General features: G+C 42.2%; 1 protein-coding gene across 10 annotated transcripts in view; it reads left to right on the top strand.

Annotated features, from left to right (window-relative positions):
* Positions 1-19,516, top strand: part of FAM168A (family with sequence similarity 168 member A) — a 156,190-nt gene that overhangs the window by 32,702 nt on the left and 103,972 nt on the right. For 2 of the 10 annotated variants that reach the window (XM_072993443.2, XM_078390222.1), the window contains exon 1: positions 16,425-16,967. The exons of the other annotated variants lie outside the window; for them this stretch is intronic. The gene's annotated coding sequence lies outside the window, so the exon portion shown is untranslated. Of the gene's footprint in view, positions 1-16,424; positions 16,968-19,516 lie in introns of those variants that run through there. 10 annotated transcript variants of the gene reach the window in all.

The raw sequence follows: 19,516 nt of genomic DNA, 5'->3' as shown, positions 1-19,516 counted from the left end.
TTCATGCCCATCTCTAATTATGACCATAGGTCAGCATTATCACACAAGACTAAAATAAAATAACAAATTATGCAATTTTTACATTCAATATAAAACCGATCGAGATTCATCTATACCAGGTATGAAACCGGCACTCTTTGTCCTTTTGTTCAGTTCTAAAGAAATACCGTAAGTTTCTAGATGCTAAATCCAGTTAGGAAAAGTATATGGTGAGATTCACATTCTAACTTTGCTTCTTAATTTGAAATGATAGTATGCATTGACATTGATACAAAGTTTGCTTGGAATAACAAGTGAATCTGAAAATGTCTGTCTTTATTTTCAAAGGGGTACCATTTTTATTTTTGTATCGACAAATTTATGTTTTTGTGTGCAGCCTGCCAGTAATTTCAAAGGCTAAAAATTCTGCTTCTGATTTCTTCTGGAGTTTGAAAAACACCTCTATATCTTCAGATAGGTAAACTAGATAAAAGTACTGTACTTGAATCACTCTTCTCCAAACTGGTGCTACCCCTGTTGGCCCCCACATGGCCATGTTTGCTAAGATGATAAAAGTTGTGGTCTGGCAGATGGGCTGAAGTTGAGAATTAATTGGATCAAGGGACATTAGGAAGGAGGAAGGCAAAGTGGGCTCTCGGTGTTTTGGGAAGAACTGGGCTTTGCGCAAAGGTTTTGGAGCAGATGGAGGAGTGAAAGGAAGGCAGTGACCAGCATGACTATTCTGGCATGGGTGAACAGCTGTATGATTCCAAACCAGCAAAGATAGTTATGCGCTAGGATGATGCTGTTGGGGACATACTCATTGGGGTATGATGGCTGTGCCACATTCTTAAGAAGCACTGCACTGCAAGGTCACAACAGCTTGAGTCATTTCCACAATATCTCTTCCAGTCTGTGAAGATTACCTGTTGTTCCAGACATTTTGTAATCTGGGATTGCTGGTCCCCCCACTCCCGTCTAGGGACATTCCCTCCTTCTCTGTTATCTCTGCTCCAGACATTTTAAAATTTACATGATCATACGTAGTGCCATGTTAGATAACCTGAAACAGTTTCCTGTTTAGTTGCAGTCTCTGTCAAGATAATTATGGCACTTTACAAAATATTAAAGAAATTCAGTCCAGTGTTATCTGCAAGGGAATATCAGGGGGATGAAAGCAAGGACAGAGAAGAAAAAGGTACAGGTGACTAAGGAGGGGGAAACGTTGATCGAAAGGCTCTTCCAATGACCCCATTGCCCCAATTCCTCCTAGAACTTCTTCCCTATCTAGATGCACTCTTACTGTCTGAGAGGCCAGATGAACAATTTCTGTTTGGGGAGCCAAAGATCTCCAGGATGAGCTCTTTTGTTCCATAGCAACCCCAGATGCTCACTGAGCAGCACTGACATTGCAAGCACTTAGCCCCTAGCCCAACAGAGAACGCCCAGTTCCCTTGTCTGAAGGATTCAGCCTGTACAGGTGGGAATCTGCCCTAAGGATGTCAGTCTGCTTTCCTGTTTTTGAGAGTTAATTTTTACATGCTTCTGGGACCTCATATCTAGGCAGCTACCTGGGTCTTGCAATTCCATGTCTAGCTCAGTGGGAGAAAACCCATTGACTCCCCCCCCCCCAGTTCTGCAGAGACAGTGATTGTAACTTACCTCATCCAGCTGTCCTTCAGATCTTGCTCTTCAGCCTCTCTAGATCAGATGATGCAATAGTGAGCATCCTGCATGTAACCAGACCCTCTGAAATGCTGTGGTTTTTAAATATTTTCATTCTCCGGCTTTCTAGTCCTTTGCTTCATAATATTTTCCTCCTCCTATTCATTTTTTGAAGTGTGCTCTTTTCTCGTGGACTTGCAAAGACTGACAGAGGACTGTCAATCCAAACTGAGGACTATGTTAATAATTTATCAAATCTGGTGCAAATTTGGGAACAGAAAGAGTGGATCTTGAGTGGATCCTGGGGAAGCCCAGCTCGGCCATCTCCCGTTTCCTGGAAATGTGGACCAGCTTTGTCATTTTTGGCAAATCTGTAAGTGGCTCAGATGAGATTAGAATGAAAGTTTTCCTCACTTGTGCCTGCTTTTTCATGCTGCTTTCCCACTGAGCATGCCCAACGTAAAGTTGCCTTCAAAAGCCTGGCTGGAAGTAGCAGGTTTCGCTTCTGATGTATAATTTACTGCTTCTTCCTGGTGCGCCAGCCTTGTTTGTATTGGTAAGTGCGTGTTTCCATGAACTGCCTGCCGACAATTTTGTAGTCTGAACATGCTGTGCAGAGACTGCAATATACCTGGCTTCTCTGAAGTGCTTTTGAATGGAAAAGTTTGGTTAATAAGCTAGTTGTCCTAGCTATTAAAGAGTTGCCACTGGCCTTACTTTTGTAAACAGATCCTAAAGTTGCAAGTATGGTTTATTTCAGTGTACGGTAATCCCATGAGCATCAAATGACACCCTTTCCTTAATATAACATTTGGGATTTGTATTTAAAAAAATTATATGCCATGATTGAAATGGGTTTTTGGGGATCCTGTGGCTGCCCTTGCCCTTCTTCTTCTTCTTTTTAATGTTATACTGCCATGAAGTCTGAATGTTTCTGAGCTGTTACAAATTATTGTGATTTAAGTGCCTCCTCCAGGCATACCCCATAAAAAGCTTTGGGTCAAAGAAACAAGCCTTTTGTTATTTAGTAACAGGCAAATTAAGACTTCACCTTTCTTGGCAAGCCCTAATTTAAATTTTAGACAGATTATGTGGGCGAGCCGACTGAGATGCATTGCCTGAGAGGGACAAATGAATGCTGAAGTTTGAGGGGCCTTTAAAGTCAAGACAAGGTGTCTTTAAATAAACCTTTTCGGGGGAGAACAAAACAGTTAAGAGGAAAGAAAAGACTTTCGCAACCCACTTGGTGGCTTTTGGAGATTTCTGTATGTGGAAATGCATTGTGGAGTTGGTGTTCCTTTTCTGACTGTTTGGCGCATGCCCCTGAGATCAGGCCTCCATTCATCTACGATGAGGGCCATGGAACGCATTGGCTGGTCACAGATACTCCGTCTGCATTACAAGGCGGTTGAGAGAATGAAATGGGTTCAAAACAACCATCTGTTGTCATCTCAAACTGCCCAGAAGTAGCACAGAATAAAAATGAATAACACACAAAAAGGGGCAGACTTCTCTATAAAATTGTTGAGGATAGGACTGGGAAGGTGCTGTTTGGCTCCCTGTGCAAAATGGGTTGATCATGTGATGGAGAATGGAGTCAAGTAGGAATCTGAAGGAGAAAGTTTTGTAGTAATGTTGACTTCACCTCAAGTTGACTAGATAAATGAGATTTCCAATCTTAACATAGAGGTAACATTTCTGGATATTCTGAATGATTAATCCCTGGAGCAGTTGGTCATGGACTCAGTAGGAAGGGGATATGGGACATAAACCTAAATGTAACCAGTTTGTGGTAGTGCAAACAACAACATGTTGACTTCCATACACACCCCTCTACTTGTTTGCTTTGCCTTTGATCTGTGCTCATGTTAATGTGGCTTCGTTTCATTTCATTTAGTCGTTTAGTCATGTCCGACTCTTCATGACCCCATGGACCAGAGCACGCCAGGCCCTCCTATCTTCCACTGCCTCCCGGAGTTGTGTCAAATTCATGTTGGTTGCTTCGATGACAGTGTCCAACCATCTCATCCTCTGTCGTCCCCCTCTTCTCTTGCCCTCACACTTTCCTAACATCAAGGTCTTTTCCAAGGAGTCTTCTCTTCTCATGAGATGGCCAAAGTACTGGAGCCTCAGCTTTAGGATCTGTCCTTCCAGTGAGCACTCAGGGTTGATTTCCTTTAGAATTGATAGGTTTGTTCTCCTTGCAGTCCAGGAGACTCTCAAGAGTCTCCTCCAGCACCACAATTCAAAAGCATCAATTCTTTGGCGGTCAGCTTTCTTTATGGTCCAGCTCTCACTTCCATACATCACTACAGGGAAAACCATAGCTTTGACTATGCGGACTTTTGTTGGCAAGGTGATGTTTCTGCTTTTTAAGATGCTGTCAAGGTTTGTCATCGCTTTCCTCCCAAGAAGCAGGCGTCTTCTAATTTCGGGGCTGCTGTCTCCATCTGCAGTGATCATGGAGCCCAAGAAAGTAAAATCTGTCACTGCCTCCATATCTTCCCCTTCTATTTGCCAGAAGGTGATGGGACCAGTGACCATGATCTTAGGTTTTTTTTTTTTTATGTTAAGCTTCAGACCGGTTTTTGCACTCTCCTCTTTCACCCTCATTACAAGGTTCCTTAATTCCTCCTCACTTTCTGCCATCAGAGTGGTATCATCTGCATATTGGAGATTGTTGATATTTCTTCCGGCAATCTTAATTCCGGTTTGGGATTCCTCCAGTCCAGCCTTCCGCATGATGTATTCTGCATATAAGTTAAATAAGCAGGGGACAATATACAGCCTTGTCATACTCCTTTCCCAATTTTGAACCGATCAGTTGTTCCATATCCAGTTCTCACTGTTGCTTCCTGTCCCACATATAAGTTTCTCAGGAGATAGATAAAGTGGTTAGGCACTCCCATTTCTTTAAGGACTTGCCATAGTTTGCTGTGGTCCACCCAGTCAAAGGCTTTCGCATAGTCAGTGAAGCAGAAGTAGATGTTTTTCTGGAACTCTCTGGCTTTCTCCATAATCCAGCACATGTTAGCAATTTGGTCTCTAGTTCCTCTGCCTCTTCGGAATCCAGCTTGTACTTCTGGGAGTTCTTGGTCCACATACTGCTGAAGCCTACATTGGAGGATTTTGAGCATCACCTTGCTAGCGTGTGACTTAACCTGTCTCAAATCTGTTCCAGTTTTGTTCATTTACTTATTCAATTTCTATATGTCAAATAATAGGAAGCTCTCTGGGGGGTTCATTACAATCTCCATATCTTTCTTAAGCAGTGCTTTAGCTGCTGTGAGAGAAGAAACGCTTGGCTCCTTGGAGCGTAAGGAACCTGCATCATACCACGTCAGGCTGTTGGTCCCTCTTGTTCATTATTACCTATTCTGGAGGGAGTCTCCATCATCCTGGGGAGAGGCATTTAAATTACATGTTAGCTGACCCATTTGCGGAGCAAGAACTTGGAATAAATTTTGATCCTTCTGAGAACGGAAGGGAGGCTGCTGGTGGAAAGGAAGGAGATAAAAAGTACAGTAATGCTATAGATGGCAATATGGATATTTGAAGTAAACAAGAAGGATTGTAATAGAAGAGAAGGGACACAGCTTAGAAGAGGTGTACATAGCATTAAGACATCTGTTTAATCTATTAATGATATGAGGATATTGCAACCAGCTGGGAAATTAAGGCAGGAAGCTTGCTTTGGTTGGATCCTGGCGATCGTACATGGTGGAAATGAACCAAAATGGGGCACTTCTACTCACATCTAAAAACCAATAGCCCCTGACAAGGACATACAGTGGGGTCTCGACTTACAAACTTAATCCGTATTGGAAGGCAGTTTGTAAGTCGAAAAGTTTGTAAGTCGAATCAGCATTTCCCATAGGAATGCACTGAAAACCAATTAATCTGTTCCGGCTGTTTTTGGTTCTTAGGTTGAGGGGCATTTCCCATAGGAACTAAGGCAAAGCCGGTTAATCCGTTCCTACCACTAGGGGCAGAATTTCTTTCTTTCTTTCCTTTTAATCTAAGATGACTTAGGTTAAAAAAAAAGGAAAGAAATGAGGGAGAGAAGGAGGGAACAGACACCTTTTCAACAGAACACCCTGAAAAGCACATTTTCAGCCAAGACAAGTACCTTCTGGAAAAAACCAAGCACCTTTCAGACAACAGATCACCTTGAAAAGCACCTTTTAAATCAAGACAAGCCAATACAAGCACCTTTTGGGGAAAGGGGGGGCAGCAAAGGAGGGAGGGAACACCTTTTAAAAATCTAAAAATCAAAAATTAAAAAAGCGCCAAAAAATAAAAATACAGTCCGTACCGCACTGTACCAGGCAATACCAGCAGTACCAGGCAGTACCAGGCAGTCTGAAGACTGTCTCCAAATCCACTCTCAAAACGCTGGGAAGAGCGAGGAAGCAGATAAGCACCCTCTTCACTGGCCAACGGTTAACTGAAAGTTCAAACTTCATGCTTTCCCCACCTCAAACACGTTTTTTTTGGTTTGTAACTCGAATCTAAGTGTGCAAGTCGAGTCAATATTTTTCTATCAGAGTGGTTTGTAAGTCGAAATGTTTGTAACTCGAGCCGTTTGTAAGTCGAGGGTTGACTGTAGAGAGGTGCAAATAGGAATGTTCTGGAGACGGGTCGGGTTGCTCTAGCAAATACGTTGTCTCATTGCTGTAAAAGAAGTGAACCAAATAGCCCCTACAGTGGGCCAGATGTCAGGCTAAATGCTGCGTAGTCACCCTCCTAGTTTAAAAGTGTGATGCTATTGAGTGATGGGGGAACATCTCAGATTTCTGGATGCCAGAAAAAGCTCCTGAGACCGGAGAAAGCTTCAGTAATGGACAGAAAGTCAAACTGGTTCAGAAAGAGAGCTACTGGAAGACTATAACAGAAGAAACTTTCACAATCTCACAGGTACAGTATTACCTTTTTTAAATTGCTGCAAAGGTTCTTGACAGAATTAATGATGCCAGCAGAGCGCCACCAGTTCTGACAGATACTTTTGGAGGCTCTGGACTAGAAAGGTTTTGTTCACTCACAGGCTCTCTGATATTATCACTATTCTTGCAAGCAGCCTTTGAGGAATGTAGTTGAGTGAGATTTGTAGATGCATATGCGTCTTTGGCAGAAGGAGGAAAGAGTCTTAGAAGGCAAAAATAAGTCTTCGAAGAATCACTGTTGTCTCAGGACTTCCGAGGAGCAGTGCAGAAATATTGCTGTCCTATTGATAGATAGAAATCTCAAAAGAGTCCCTTATCAAGATTATTTTCATCTGTTAAAAAAAGAGAAAAAGATAATCTGTAGCTTTGCATATGGTTCCCTGATGGGAGTGGCCTCAGGGTATGCTTACAGTGGCGGTTTCCACATACGGTAATCCATTGCTATTATTACACTGACCATCTTGAACCTACTCACGGTTCCTTGCATATGCTGCTCTCAAGCTAAGGATGAGCAAAGAAGTGGCCAAGTTTGCTTATGGAACAAGATTGTTCCATGTATTGTGAAGAGCTGCTTATTGCAAAGAAATGGCTACCAAGGTTGTACGTGTGAGTGTACATTGTGGCAACATTTTTCTGAAGTTCAAAGATGCAGTGAAGGGGTTTGAACTGGTGTTGGGCAACCAGAACAGAAGTCTTGGGGTTATGATGGACACTTCAGTTCAAATGTCGATCCCCACTATTATCCTCGCCATAACAAGGTGGCATGTACATACACGTTGGCAGCCACCAGAAATCCCCATTTTTCTAGACACAGACAAGCCGGGGGTGGGGTGGGAAGAAGCCTTGTTGCCCCTTCCCATTCTCTCAGGCTTACTGAGGGCCCAAATATATTCTGAAGAAAGGCAAGGAAGAAGGAAGAGGGTGGGGACAGCTGGAAGCCCGCAGATTGCTTCCTGACTTGTGCACTAACCACTGTGCAAGGTGGAGACAAATAATCCTTTTAAAAATAGGGTGGAGGAACCATGAGACGTATAAAAGGTCAGACTGGGTGTCTGAGGACAACTGTCGGCACAGAGTCAGATGTGCCAAGACCAGGTTAAATATTTGGTTGATCCACACAGACTCTTATGTAGTACCTTAGTCTGACCCCTCGCCGGTATAAAATAAATATAATATTAGAGATGGGCACTTTGTCATTCCTGTAAGAAATGAAACATGGCACTGCAAGTGGTACCGATTCCTTTCCCATATGCCCAGAACTGGTCAGTCCACTTACTGGGCTCTACACGGCACAGGGTTTGGCCTTCAGCCCTGGCACACCAATCTGGGAAAGAGCCTGGCTGGCCATTGCCACCTGCCCAGGCAGCCAACCACCTCAACATGGAATTTTCCTGCTCAGCCATTGAGTGGTTGGCTGTGCGGGGAAGCAGGAAGGACTGGCTGGGCTCCTTCCTGGATTGGTTGCGCTAGTGCTGAAGGTGGATCCCTGCACTGCACAGAGCCCAGGAGGTGAGCCAGTCGATGCTGGGTGTGCAGGACAGGAATGAGGACCACCTGTGGGGCCATGTTTTGTTTCTAATACGAATACGAAATGGCCATCTCTAGTCAGTGTTGTCGTTTTTTATATTGGGAAACCAATGTTTCTTGGTTTTAAAATGACAAATCCCTTGTAATTATTTATTTAAGGTGTGTGTATCCTACCTTTTATATTGGGATAATCAATAGAGATGTCCCTTTTTGTTTTTGCATTTGCTTTGAACCCCAACTCCCAGAATTCTCCAAGGATTCCCAGCCCACATATTCATGCCTACAGATACCTGTATTTTGTTTACCTGGACAAGGGCCTAGCTCTGAGGCTGCCTGTCCCAGCTCCAGCCTGGTTCCTGTTGTTAATGTAGAAAAAGGGAAGTTGCTGCAGTGCCCCTTGGGAGTGGTAGTTCTTCAGGAAGCACCTTCTTTAGATTCTTTGTTGTTTAGTCGTTAAGTCGTGTCTGACTCTTCGTAACCCCATGGACCAGAGCACGCCAGGCCCTCCAGTCTTCCACTGCCTCCCAGAGCTGGGTCAAATTCATGTTGGTCAAAGCTGTGGTTTTTCCAGTAGTGATGTAGGGAAGTGAAAGCTTTCAACTGTCCAACCCTCTCATCCTCTGTTGGCCCCTTCTCCTCTTGCCTTCACACTTTCCCAACATCAGGGTCTTTTCCAGGGAGTCTTCTCTTCTCAAGAGATGACCAAAGTATTGGAGCCTCAGCTTCAGAATCTGTCCTTCCAGTGAGCACTCAGGGTTGATTTCCTTCAGAAACTGGATAGGTTTGATGTCCTTGTAGTCCAGGGGACTCTCAAGAGTCTCCTCCAGCACCACAATTCAAAAGCATCAATTTTTCGGTGGTCAGCCTTCTTTATGGTCCAGCTCTCACTTCCATACATGGCTACTGGAAAAACCATAGCTTTGATTATGCGGACCTTTGTTGGCAAGGTGATGTCTCTGCTTTTTAAGATGCTGTCTAGGTTTTGTCATCGCTTTCCTCCGAAAAAGCAAGTGTCTTTTAATTTCGTGACTGCTGTCACCATCTGCGGTGATCATGGAACCCAGGAAAGTAAAGTCTGTCACTGCCTCCATATCTTCCCCTTCTATTTGCCAGGAGATGATAGGGCCAGGGGCCATGATCTTAGGGGTTTTTTTATGTTGAGCTTCAGACCATTATTTGCGCTCTCCTCTTTCACCTTCATTATGAGGTTCTTTAATTCCTCCTCACTTTCTGCCATCAGAGTGGTATTATCTGCATATCTGAGGTTGTTGATATTTCTTCCAGCAATCTTAATTCCGTTTTGGGATTCCTCCAGTCCAGCCTTTCTCATGATATATTCAGCATATAAATTAAATAAGCAGTGTATCCTATCTTTTATACAGCCTTGTCGTACTCCTTTCCCAGTTTTGAACCAAGCAGTTGTTCCATATCCAGTTGTAACTAGATTCTAAAGGGCAGTAAAACTGCCACATTCAGGAAGCACCATGGCCCCACACAGATGGCACATCCCTAATAATCAAGTTTAAAAAACAGTAGTATCAGAAATATGCAGCAAATTACTTCTTGTATGGTGATGTTCATCTCAGCATGAATATTTGTTCTCAGTGTGTGGTGTTGAATCTTCCTCCCTTCTACCTTTTGTTTTGCTGTGAATGTCTTTGCACAAAAGCTGTATTATGCTAGTCTGAGTTTGAAGACCACAGCCATTCAGGATTTTTTTAAAAAAAAAATACAGAGCCATTCATTGGCTTTTTGGCAAAAAGGTGAATTGGGCTGAACAGAGGTAAAACTGAATGAAGAGGGTTACCGAAACTCAATGTAGAGAGGGGAGGAGTGGTTCAATTACTGCTTAGTTATTGTTAATTGCTTTCTCGGCAGTTGAACCTCATTCTGTCAGTGGAAAAAAGTTCCAAACTCAGCTGTCCAGTGGCTGAGGAAGATTGCCTGCCTTCTCTTCACTTTGGAATCCTATGTGAGCGAAAAGGAAAGATCCTATCCATTTCGGCTCATCTCCACAAATGTACAGGGAGAGAGATGAGCAAAATCTGACTTCGGAAAAGATTTAGGACAATGAATTTGGCTGAGCTGCCACTGTGTCTTGTGTCTAAGGAGTGCCTTACTAGACCAGGGATGTATTGAAATAGGTTTCTGTGTTTTGTTTATAAGAGATAATTAATTCAGAAGGTTCCATGGTGGCTTATATCATTAAAATACAATATTTAAATCTAAAACCTGTAAGCATACAAATACTAAAATGCATCGGACAAATACCACACTAAAAGCTGATTGTGCGCATTATGCAGGGGGAAAGATTGTAATTTTTGAGATTTCTTTCCCTTAAAAAAGTCAAGTTCTTTAGTGTGGTTTCTACAGTTAGCTCAGCGTTCCTAATGGCTGAGGCCCCTGGACAGGAGTTTCTTCTTCTTCAATTTTGGAACAAAGCAGCTGTTGGCATCTGGCCAACTTGATAGTCCCAAGCGTGTCTCTGTTTTCAGTATGTAAGAGGAAGGGTACTTTCAGATTTGTTTAATCCCCATTTTTAAGAGACAAAGAAATTAGTTCTGTCTAGACTCTAGAGCTCTAAAGTTCTTGCTTTTGAAGAGTAGCATAATTTGGGGATTCCTTTGTCCTAAATCTCCCTCTTGCAAAAAAGGTTTGAAGTTTTCTTGTAAATGGATTAATGCTGTGTAGCTTATTTTATTAGAATAATTTATGTCTTGCTGTATCAGTTACTGAAATAGTGCTCACAGTAACTGACGTCATGTGGAGAATGCTAAAACCATCACCAACAATTAAATGTAAGAGCTAAAAACAATTACAGACAGCATGATAGATAAATTAGTCAGGTCCAGGTTTAATAAAAACCTTTGTCTTCACCTGAATGGGAAGCTTTAAAAAAAGCTTGTGGCAGGAAGGGGTTTATGGTAGAGCAATTATACAGCAAATATACTATAAGTATATATATAAATATAATATAAATAAAAATGCATTGTCCCAAATGAAGTAACCTCAGCAGTTTCTGAGAGTATCTCAAGAGGAAAGAAGTGGTTGAACACTGTCTTCCCCAACTACTTTCTCCCCTACGAATGTCCCAGCATTTGTGCTGCTTCTGCAGATCCAGGTTTGGAAACACTTTGGCTGAGGTGGTGTGTTAATCGGTTCTTTATCAAATAAGGAAAGGAGGTTCTATGACTTCGTCCTCCTATCAAAGCTGAGTCTTGAAAAGCTCCTCCAGGCTCAAATGGGGTTTAGATTTTAGGCATCCTTCATTCTCAAGAGACTATGGTAACGTGCTCTGTTATGGAGGACTTGGAACAGCGTCTGGTGGGGCTGAGGAGGCCAATTCGAGAGTGACAATCCCTTCCATACTGGAGACAAATCCAATCTGTCCCCTGTCAAGCTTCCTGATTTTCCTGGTTTGGGGACTGCCTCTTGGCCTCAGCCTGCTGGACAAGGGTCTCTTCAAATTGGGAGAGGCCACAATGCACCGCCTGCCTCCAGGCTGAGCACTCAGTGGTCCAGGTTTCCCATCTGTTGAGGTCCATGCCTAAGGCCTTCAGATCCCACTTGCAGATCTCCTTATATCACAGCTGTGGTCTCCCTCTGGGGTGATTTCCCTGCACAAATCTTCCATCCAGGAGACCTTTTGGAATCCGACCATCAGCCATTCTCACAACATGCCCAAGCCAATGTATAGTATTACCAACGATGGGTTAATGATGACTAAATGAGAGAGGGGATCCCATTAAAGTAAACACTAGCCGAACCAAACTAAAGTTCTCATAGAGACCCTCTTCTGTGGAGTGATCTGGTGATGCTACACAGTTTTGAGCAATCATTTTATGTAATTAGGTTAATCTATCAACATTCCCCTCACCCCACCCCAAGATTAAAAAACACAATTTGTTTGACGTCACAATGTAATTTGGTCTTAATGTTAGTTGAGCACATAACAGCTTTAAACTCCTTTAGTAGCTGTTGCAAGGTTTATAACCAGAGTGAAGGAGCAGAGTCTGACTAGGAGAAAGGAGGAAGGCAGCCCATCTTGGTGACAACAGCTGGGAAAAAAGAGGTCCTCTTTTAAATTTCTTGGCTGAAGCATGAATCTGTCAATGCCAAATGGGCAGAGTAAGGATCAAAGCCAGATGAGCACAGATTGTAAGGCGTGTGAAGACAGAGCCACCTTTACGAGTGGTAAAGATATATCAGAGTGTTCTGTGCCCCCTTTCCTTTTCCTTCTCCTCCTCCTCCCTCTCTGCATGGTGACATTGAATTTCCATTTTTAATTAGTCTTTTAATACTGGCAGTGGCGGAGTGGGGGTAGGGGTGGACAACGAATGCACATATTCAGTGGCGAAGAAATATGTTCGTGCTTGGAGAAGCCCAATGAAAACTATAAAAGGGGCTGGCTTGAAGGAGGAAACAACACAATGCCACTTAGGGAAATAATGTCACTCACAGTAACATGTGCAATTTTCTCCTAGTGTTTCTGTCAACTGTGCTTTCGGAGGGAAGGGCTCGTGTGTGTGGTTTTTTTTTTACAAAGCTCGTCAGCCCCTGATCCTTTTCTTTTTTTAAAAAAAGGCATGTGTGTATATTTTTGTAAACTCATACTGCTTAATTGAACACACTGCTTTTAGTTATGTGCCTGGAAGCCTCATTACTACAACCAGTTCTCACAGAAGGGAGAGTGCTACTCTTCTCTAAGTTTGTTTTGTCCTCTCTTCTCCCCTTAATGTGAGCATTTCCTTCCTCCTATCTTTCTTGTTATGTCAGGAGAGCATCCTTCGTTCTTTTCACCTTCCAGCTCTGTGAAGGAAAGGCTGGGCCGTTCTCCTCAACAGCAGGTCTGCTTGCTGCCTTCCACTGGGCCTTTGCTGTAATTCAGTTATGAATCATTGTTTTATTTGTCATGTCAAGCTCCAGGAGGATGGTTTAAGTGCTTTTAGTCGGCAGTAATTTAGGGCATTCTGCCAGGCTGCGTTTCAGCTATTGTCAGACCTGGCAGTGGCTGCAGCTGATACGGTGATAAATACACATTTTGACTACAGATGAATTCAGTGGCTGTTGGAATTCAGCTGGTTTTTTTTACATGCGGCAGTCAATAAGTGCTAATTAACAGGAATGTGAATGGATGGGCTATGGAAGTGTTGGTTAGTGGATCTGGAGGGAAATGTTTGGCTTTCTGCATTTTATGAAGCAGTACCAAGGTGGCACCCTCCCACATTTTTATTTATATTGTCATAATAATATGTGTCTCCTGAGCAAAATTTATAAAATAAAAATATTATTGCATTTAAAAAGAGAGCTTGAAATGAATCCTTTCAAGAAGGATGCTGAAGTCTTATCTCACGGAAGGTGTCTGGGAGTTTTTAAAAAATCTGGTAAAATCACCTGAAATTTGATCTCTGTTCAGCCAGATGCTGGCTTTAAATGTCAGTTGTGCACTAAGATCTCTGGGCAAAGGAATTGCCTTCTGTTTGGTGTTTAAATGGAAAATAGCTCAGGAAAGAACCATAGGCTCGAAGAAAGCAATAGAGCTATAAAACTCTACTGGAGAAAATCTTTACTATGTAAGGTACATAGAGATGTACCAAATAATAGGTCAGGATTTTAGATAAGCTGTTGTAACTTGAGTTCGGACTTTTAAATTTCATACGAATGGGTTTTTGCTGGTTAAACTTCATTAGCATTATGGTTGGTAACAGTTCTTTTCTTTTAAAAAAAGATACAGTATAATTGAAATTGGGTTTTAATGCGTTTCTATGGGCTTTTTAAAATCGCATGACAACGTTTTCGTTTTACAGCGATTTTTGCGGAACAAATTAACGTCGTAATGCGAGGGATCACTGTATATGTGTGTGTGTGTGTGTGTGTGTGTGTGTGTGTGTGTGTGTGTGTGTGTGTGATTGATGTATGGAGGATGCTTGCAAAGGTCTGTAATTAGGCTACAGAGCAGAAAGTGCTTTCTGGGAGGTTTTTGAAATAAGACAGTAAATAAACTGATATGTGAAAGCTCCTTTGTAGTTATGTCGAGAAGATGAGGACTTTGTTGAAAGATTAGTAATCTAATGGGGGGGACCCAGTTTATGTCCCCCCACAATCAGAGTAGAGGACATAACCTACGTTCAGCACCAGTCTACTGGTGAATCTAACATGGCCGAATCTAAGTAAGGAGCATGTTTAGGGCTGTCTTTCTCATCAGAGGAATGAGCTACTTGACTGTGAATTAGACTGGCTCGTCCCAGGTGCTTGTTGAAGGTTTTCAGAGAAGTCTTGTGTTGTTGCTAAAAGGTTGGCTTTATGAGGTTCTGTTGAATTCTGTAATGCAGCAAAAGAGCTAGAGGTGGCTTTAAAAACCTGCTTCAGGAAAGAGGGCAGATCAACCTTGAAATATGAGCAGCAGGTTTGTGTAATGATTTTGGTCTCTGTTTTTGAAAGAACGTTGCTTGAGAGCTTTCTAAGGCTTTATTTAATATTTGACCACGTGGAAGGTGGCAGGCTCACATTTTGGCAGGCTTTATCCAATAGGATGGATGACTTCATATGAAAATACCTGCTTAAATAAGATGAACTTTCTGAATCATAATACGTACAGCTAGCAAAAGAAAATGCGGAATATATGTTAACCTGCAGATATTCATATAAACGGTCTGAAGCCTAAGCACTTTTAAGCTTGGAGAGAGGCATATTGTGCCAAACTCTGTTTCTGTCTGCCCTCACTGCATCTGGCATCATTTCTGTTCTGCCATCTTGTGGATGGCAGGCTCAGTCATTTTCTACTCTTTCATGAGAGCTCTGGAGGTAGAAAGTTTGAAAACTTCTCATTCTGTCACTTTCTATAGTTGCCAAATATTTTCCCTCCTTTTTTGGAATTGCATTCAAGCTCTGTTTCCTAGTTAAATTGAACTGTGCCCAGGAAGACTACCCACCCTTACCTGCATGGGAATAAGGACACTGCTCCACATTGTTAGTGCCAGAACATAGGAAGTGTTGCTCTTTCAGAGAGCAAGTGTGTCTGTGAAATCTCTTAATTCTGAATGATCAGATAATCACATATCTATGATAAAAAAAATCATATGAAGGCATTCATTTTGATTAGATTCAGATTTCTAAAAACTAAACAAAGCAGATTAGCGGCAGATTAGTCTTTTTAATTTGGCTGCAGGCCAGCTGGTAGTAATTAAGCTGATTTCTAGGATTTGTTCTTTAATTTTACCCCAGTGGCAAATCTGTTTGCCACTGGGAAGTGGTGGGTTGAATGAATAACTTTAAACATTTAACTTCCTCAGAGGAACTCTGGTTTCCCAGAGGTAACCCTGAGGGGTCTGAATTTAGCAGATTGGCTTCAGCAGGTTCCCCTCCACTGGAAGTACAGTGGGAAGAGGATATTTTAATGAAAACAAATTATTATTTTTTCCTTTACAGCATAGAAATACAGCAGTTTGGGAAACAAAATTCATGGTGACGAATTCTAGAAAGGCAGGCCACTCTTTCCTGCTTGCGTGCACCATCAGCAATGTAATGCTTGGCGTAGGTCCATGCATGTCCAAGCAGAAACTTTTTCCTCCTGGCTTCATAACTTTTCAGTAGCTCTGTAGGGAAAGAAAGCTTTTCAGATGAAGAAGAAATTCTTCCTCAGTGAAATTAAGCAGGTCATAAAAGTTCATTTGCTTAGTTTGCAATGTGCTGTTGACACCTCATGTAGAAAATTTGGTGTAAGCATGAGCTACCCAACAAATAGTATTTCCTCTTTACTTTGATTGGGTTTCGAAGCTTATGTTGCAAGATGCCAAGCATGTGCAAGTTCTCATCCAGTCATTTCAGCAGTATTGCAAGCCAGTTCACGCAAGCTGTTCTTCGGCCATGTATATTTTCTAACTGGTCTCTCCAAATATAATGTATCTTTCTCATCTGTGACTAAAAGAAGAAGAAGAGTTAAAATGAGTTCATGTAAATCTCCTCTGTCTGCCCTGGAAGAGGCTTTACTCGCCACAGGCAATGAGATTGTTTTCATTCTTGGCTGCCACTGAGTCGAAAGCAGGACAAAGCAAAACCCCAGTGAGGAGGGAGCAAGGCAAAGGCCCTCCCCGGGTGGGTTTCTACTTCCAGCAGAGTGGACTGGAGAAAAGGAATAGGATGACATCACTCTAGAGCGAGCAATTCTGTGTTAAAGGAATAGAAAGGGTCAACTCACGGGATGACATTTTCAGCTTCTGCCTGCTGTCATAGGGTCATACCTTGTCGCATAGCTAGCATAACAGTCCGTGCAGCCATGTGTGACAAAGTACCAACAGCAAAAACAGGTGGGTACAAATATCTGCAGAAAGTCCTTACCTGTATGTAATTTCAAAATGGCAAGATAAAATGTTCTGCTGAACAGTGGTTTTACTTCATTAACGAGCTAACTTAAGAGTTCCCCTGAGCCTGCAAAGTAGAAACCTGGCGGACAATGGGACCACACACACACACACACACACACACACACACACACACACACACACACACACACACACACACACACACACACACACACAGAGAGAGAGAGAGAGAGAGAGAGAGAGAGAGAGAGAGAGAGAGAGAGAGAGAGAGAGAGGAATAACATCCTGCAAATAGAGGTTAATTGTCCTGTTACATCCATTGGCTGGAGAAAGAGGAGCTGCAGGAACCACAGACTGTCTTTTCCTGCCAAAAAGAGCACCAGTAATTTATATCCTAAGAAATCCCCATCTTGCTTCATTTTCTGCAGCTCAGCAGGAGAGAGCATTTGTGTCAACTGCTGAATCATCTCTCTATCCCACAGAGAAACAGAACAACTGCCCTATCAACTGAAAAATCTCACAAAGCCCTCAGGTATCTTTTGGAATCCGTTCGTCTTTCTGGGTGGAACTTTTTTTTTAATATCACCCACTTTTGTTAAGAAAGTGAGGCTGACAAATGGTAAAATCCATGAAGTGATCCAAATACAACCAGGGTGTTAACACACAACTCTACCCCCTGCTGTCAGGCCACCCTTATTTTGCTCAAATAAAACTTTGTCCTGCTACATGTGTTGGGCCAGCCATATATCAGGATAACTCCACTGTTCTCTTTCACTGTGTATATTTTAAATTGTTTTTTTATTGTATATGTTGTGAGCCGCCCAGAGTAGACTATGTCTAGATGGGCGGCAAACATAAATAAATAAATAAATAAATAAATAAATAAATAAATAAATAAATAAATAAATAAATAAATAAATAAATAAATAAATAAATAAATAAATAAATAAATAAATAAATAAATAAATAAATAAATAAATAAATAAATAATGACCATGCTTAAATGTCTGCATCCTAATGTGACATCTGCTGAGAAAAGGTGGGATTGAAATGTTTAAATAAAGCTATAAATAAATAGAATCCTGTGATTTTATGGTGTGGTGATTCCACAGCATAGATGAGATTGCCCATAATAATGCTACCTAGTTTAGGTAAGGGACGTAGTTTAGTAAGGGACGTGGTGGCGCTGCGGGCAGAAGCCTGTGCTGCAGGGTCAGAAGACCAGCAGTCATAAGATCGAATCCACACGATGGAGGGAGCTCCCGTCGCTTTGTCCCAGCTCCTCGCCAACTTAGCAGTTTCAAAGCATGCAAATGCGAGTAGATAAATAGGTACCACCTCGGTGGGAAGGTAAAACGGCGTTCCCTAGTCACGCTGGCCATGTGGCAACGGAAACTGTCTTCGGACAAGTGCTGGCTCTACAGCTTGAAAAAGGGATGAGCACCGCTCCCTAGAGTTGGACACGACTGGACTAAAAATGTCAAGGGGAACCTTTACCTTTACCTTTAGTTTAGAGTAGGGTGGGGAAAAACCTCTTGTTCCTCTCAAATCCTTCTCTTCCTGCCACCCTCAGACCTTCTGTGCAGAAAACTGCCTTTCCTTGCTCAGTGCTGGAGAAAGACCACCTTTTCTCAGTTCTGGCCAATAAGTAGGAGGTACCTAAGTAGGGTTGGGAGGTGTTGAACGGAAAACCCCTGTGGACCAGATATTTAGAGGGGTGGATGGAAAACCTGTGCAGACAGACCATCTCGAAAATGTTTAGGAATTCTAATTTATTTGTCTTCATAAAGCCATTCATATTTTGGAATCATTGCCAAATGTTTAGCTCAGTAGATGAATGTTGTCAGCATGGCTGAACAAGATTCTGAATTATGCTCTGCGTTGTATGTCGTCCGGCATTTATGTTTCATTATTACTGTTAATCTCTAGCCTGGGATGAAATGGGAAGCCTAGAAACCTGAATAAATATAATTCATGAAACATTAACATGTCAAGGATTTTTAATAAAAATAAAACCAATCATTCTAAATGTTGTTGTAATCTTGTGTTCAGTGGCGTACAAAAGCATTTCTCAACTATCACCTGTAAACTATCATCTCACCAAAACAGAAGTGCATGCAGTATACATGCCTTACAAGGAAACATGCAGCTTGAAACAAGGAGATGCCTTCTACTAGATCAGATAATGGGTCTATATCGTTCATTATTGTCTCCTCGGGCTGGCAGGGGCTTTCCAGTGGCTCTCCAGGTTTTCACACACAAATTTCTCCTGCCTCTATGTGGGGATGCCAGGGATTTATTGACTGACTTAAGTTATTTTACTTATTCAGACATTTTTAAACCATTCCTTGCAATGCTAGGTCTATGTACACATTTATCTTCTGCGAGGCCTTCTGCATAACAGCTGAGCAGGGACCTTCCCCAACTGAGCTGCAGTCATCTGTCTGTCAACTTAACAAGTATCAGGGTTACTTGTATATAAACTGCAGCACGTTGGACAGTTCCAAGGCTGCACTATGGTCTGAGGCAAGATTCTGGATGATGCCTTTACTCGCTCTCTGGAAAACATAGAAACTAGACAAGCTTTAAGAGTTCCCCAGAATGCTTTTTCAGTGGAATTCCCAGTGAAAAGAATGGGAACGATGCAAAAGCAGGGAAATGCCCTGTAGATCATGTCTTGCATTAATAAAAAGGGGAGCATTACTTAATTTTTTTGCTTTTAGAAATCAGTTTCTTAGCGGTGTAAAAAACCCTAAGATTTAGAACTGCTCCCTCCTTTTTCCCTTTTCTCAAAATATCCTAAAGGCAGATGAAGACAACTGAACCTCTTTTTGAGTGTCTGCCGCTCTCCGTCTCCAGTTGTTGGTTGACGCTGCTCTTGCTTCCATTTTATCACACTGGTGTGTGTGTTTTAAGCTTTCTACGGTACAGCAAGGAGCCTCTTAATAGCATGCAAAGTTCAAGTTGAGCCTTTGTAGAGCTTCGCTTTCCTTTTCTCTCGCTGCCTCCTCCTTTGATTGACACATTAGCCACAGAGTGATGGGATACAGTCTAGGAGAGCTGACCTCCATTGTGTCTCTG

The sequence above is a fragment of the Pogona vitticeps genome, chromosome 3, assembly GCF_051106095.1.
Source record: "Pogona vitticeps strain Pit_001003342236 chromosome 3, PviZW2.1, whole genome shotgun sequence".
NCBI classification, from domain to species: Eukaryota; Metazoa; Chordata; class Lepidosauria; order Squamata; family Agamidae; genus Pogona; species Pogona vitticeps.
Note: the sequence above shows the minus strand (reverse complement) of the source record. Positions and strands in the feature narration are given on the sequence as shown.